General features: G+C 42.2%; 1 pseudogene; it reads right to left on the minus strand.

Annotated features, from left to right (window-relative positions):
* Positions 1-1,338: 1,338 nt before the first annotated feature.
* LOC124607718 lies at positions 1,339-1,456 on the minus strand (annotated as a pseudogene).
* Between the last annotated feature and the right edge of the window lie 1,674 nt (positions 1,457-3,130).

The following is a 3,130-nucleotide window of genomic DNA, read 5'->3' on the forward strand; positions in this document are numbered from 1 at the left end:
AAATCAACCAATCAATCAATCAAACTCGATTTCAATTTTTTTGGTATCATCAGTTGTATTTGAGTGGCATAGATCATGGGAAGTGAGCGATTGCAATTTGTTATAGTAGCTATGTGTGTTTTGGTATTGTGAGCTGTTTTTGACCTATATAGGTCAAGGGGGGGGGGGGGGGGGGTGTATGAATACAATGTGTTGTAGCTATGCATTCTGATATCGTTAGTTGCTGTTGACCTGTATAGGTCAAGGTAAGTGTCCAATTCCAATTTTTGTAGTTTTAGGTGTTAGTTTTGTGGTATAGATACTAGCAGTGTGATTATAATTTTTGGAGTACTGTAGTTGGTTTTTATTTTGTGGTATCGACAATTGCGGTTGAGCTATGTAGGTGAAGGGAAGTGACCGATTCCTGTCGATATTGTAAGTGTAGCAGAACTTGGGAATTTTGTGGTGTTTTTATGTCATCATTTTGTGTGGCTTGGGATTGTGGTGTGTGTCTGTATGTGTTTATATTTAGTTTGTCCTCACCCAAAAACCCAACTTCATGTGCTGGTCCTGTTAGTTTGATTGTGTTTTTGGAGGGACATTTGTGCATTGGTATTATATGTATTTTCATGTTTGTTGTTCTGTTTATGTAGTGATGTCATAGGTGCCATATTGTAGACGTTGAGAATGGTCGTTTCCGCCATATTGGTGACGTCCCAGGTGAAAGCAGACGGGTGGAATCGGACGTTTCTGTATTCCCACATGAGCTCCAAAATCACAATATTGGTAGATATTACATAACTTTCAGATATGACTGAATGAAATAAACAAAATATGTTTCTTGAAACAACATTAAGGTAAAAAGAATTGATTGATGCTTAGGATAGTGGTCTAATGAGACTGTAAATCTATAAAATTAACCTGCATATTCCACATTACAAGTTTCAAAATCATATTGAAATAGATGACAGACATTAACATCAGCCATCCACTATTGTGTGACTGTTGCAGATAATTAGAAAGAAGACTACTGGTTGCAAGCAAGCAGAACAACCTGACAACATTAAATTAAAAGTATGATAAATGCGGGAATTTCAGAGTAAAGCAATTTCACTTTCTTCGCTTAAGCATGAATGGTGGTCACCACTAGAGAGATACACACTCCATCGTCAGACCACGAGTGGCCTTCCGGGACCATTCGAGTGCCGTATCATCCTCAGTTGAGGATGCGGATAGGAGGGGCGTGGGGTCAGCACACCGCTCTCCTGATTGTTATGATGGTATTCTTGACTGAAGCCCCTACTATACGGTTGAGTAGCTCCTCAATTGGCATCACGAGGCTGAGTGCACCCCGAAAAATGGCAACAGTGCATGGCGGCCTGGATGGTCCCCCATCCAAGTGCCGACCACGCCCGACAGCGCTTAACTTTGGTGATCTCATGGGAACCGGTGTATCCACTGTGGCAAGGCCATTGCCAGAGAGATACACACTCTCAGTGAATCCATTTGTCATACACATGCCTCCTTAGCTGGACCCACAATACAAACAACAACATACATCAAGCTATCCTGGAACATATGAACCACTAAATTAACAATTTATATTTACAACATTAGTAGATGCTGTAAATACACCTGAAAAAAGTGAACTTTGTGTGTGACATACCTGATTCGAAAACAAACAACAAATTTTAATTATATGTGTGGCCAAACTTAGTCAAACACCTTGAGCACCACTAACTTAGTCGCACACATTCACAGAAATGTAACCTGAGTGAGATCATTTAAAGTTTTCATGAATGAAGATTTTTACATGTCATGATGGATAACCAGGATGGGAGTTTGAGCAGCCACTGTGTGATGCAACATAATCATGCACACTGTAATCAGATTCTCACCATAATTTCTTGCAAATCAAAGCATAAATTGAGAACCATTCGACCAAGGACTGCAGTTAAGTAGGTGTTGTGATGAGTTTGCTAAGAATCAGGAACCAACAGATGCTATTAACCAGATGCCCACTGCACCTGGTTCTTGAAACTGGCAGACAGGAGCCCAATCCATCACCAAAATGGCCACAGGCTTCTTGCAAACTCAAAACCTGTGAACAATTCAGGTTCCATGCATTGGGCAGAGATAGCTTTTTCAATAAGCAAGTTTCATGGCCCTACCTGACCCTCAATCCCACTGAACCTGCAGTAACCAAAAATGCAACTTATAGTAGCCAGCCAAGGATACTATTGGCACTGCACAGGGTAGCTGCTTGGTCTTAGGCACCTTGTCACAGTCTGTGTGGCTACCCCTGTCGGAGGTTTGAGTCCTCCCTCGGGGATGGGTGTGTCTGCTGCCCATAGCGTAGGTTAGTTTAAGTTAGATTAAGTAGTGTGTAGGCTTAGGGACTGATGAACTCAGCAGTTTGATCCCATAAGACATTACCACAAATTTCCAAAATACTATTGGCCATGATGTCATGGCATTTACTCCAGCCACTGTAAAACATCGGTCAGCCACCCGTCATTATGTAAGCAACTTCTGGCCATGACAATTCTTAAGTCTTGGCCCACAGACCTGCTGTCTGCAGGTGACAAACTGCTCAAGAAGTTGCTGTGGCCAGAGAAGTTAATAATGAATGGAAACTACAGACATCAAAATGTGCCCGCCTAGCATAATTCTTCCTCCCTGAAGCATGAACAGCTGTGGCAGTGTGAGTGAATGGCCTGACTCTGTCCCAGCATCCAGGTTACCCTTGGCCACTTTGAATTGTCTTATACGGGACACAATAAGTTTTTGTGAAGATGGATTCTGGATCAGGAAGCTGACCAGAGCAGTAGCCCTAATGACCTTATAAGGCCTCACAAACCTTGGAAGCATCTTAGGGATGACCTTCTGAACTCCTCAGCTTTTGCACAGAAATTTCTAAAAAATACTGTACTACCAACAGGTAACAAGACCAGATGCCTCACCTAGTTATAGCGAGCAGCTTCCCTTCTGTGTGCCAGCTGAATATTCTTATTTGCAGCCTCCCGGCTTTTGTTTATGGTCTGAAGATTACTGTCCTCCAAGAGCAAATCATTGATCCCCATATGGAAGAGGGGGGAGAATTTCTGTATAAGTCAACATCAACCTTGCAGGAGTCATCTTATGTACTCCA

Source organism: Schistocerca americana, chromosome 3 (genome assembly GCF_021461395.2).
Source record: "Schistocerca americana isolate TAMUIC-IGC-003095 chromosome 3, iqSchAmer2.1, whole genome shotgun sequence".
Classification (NCBI taxonomy): Eukaryota; Metazoa; Arthropoda; class Insecta; order Orthoptera; family Acrididae; genus Schistocerca; species Schistocerca americana.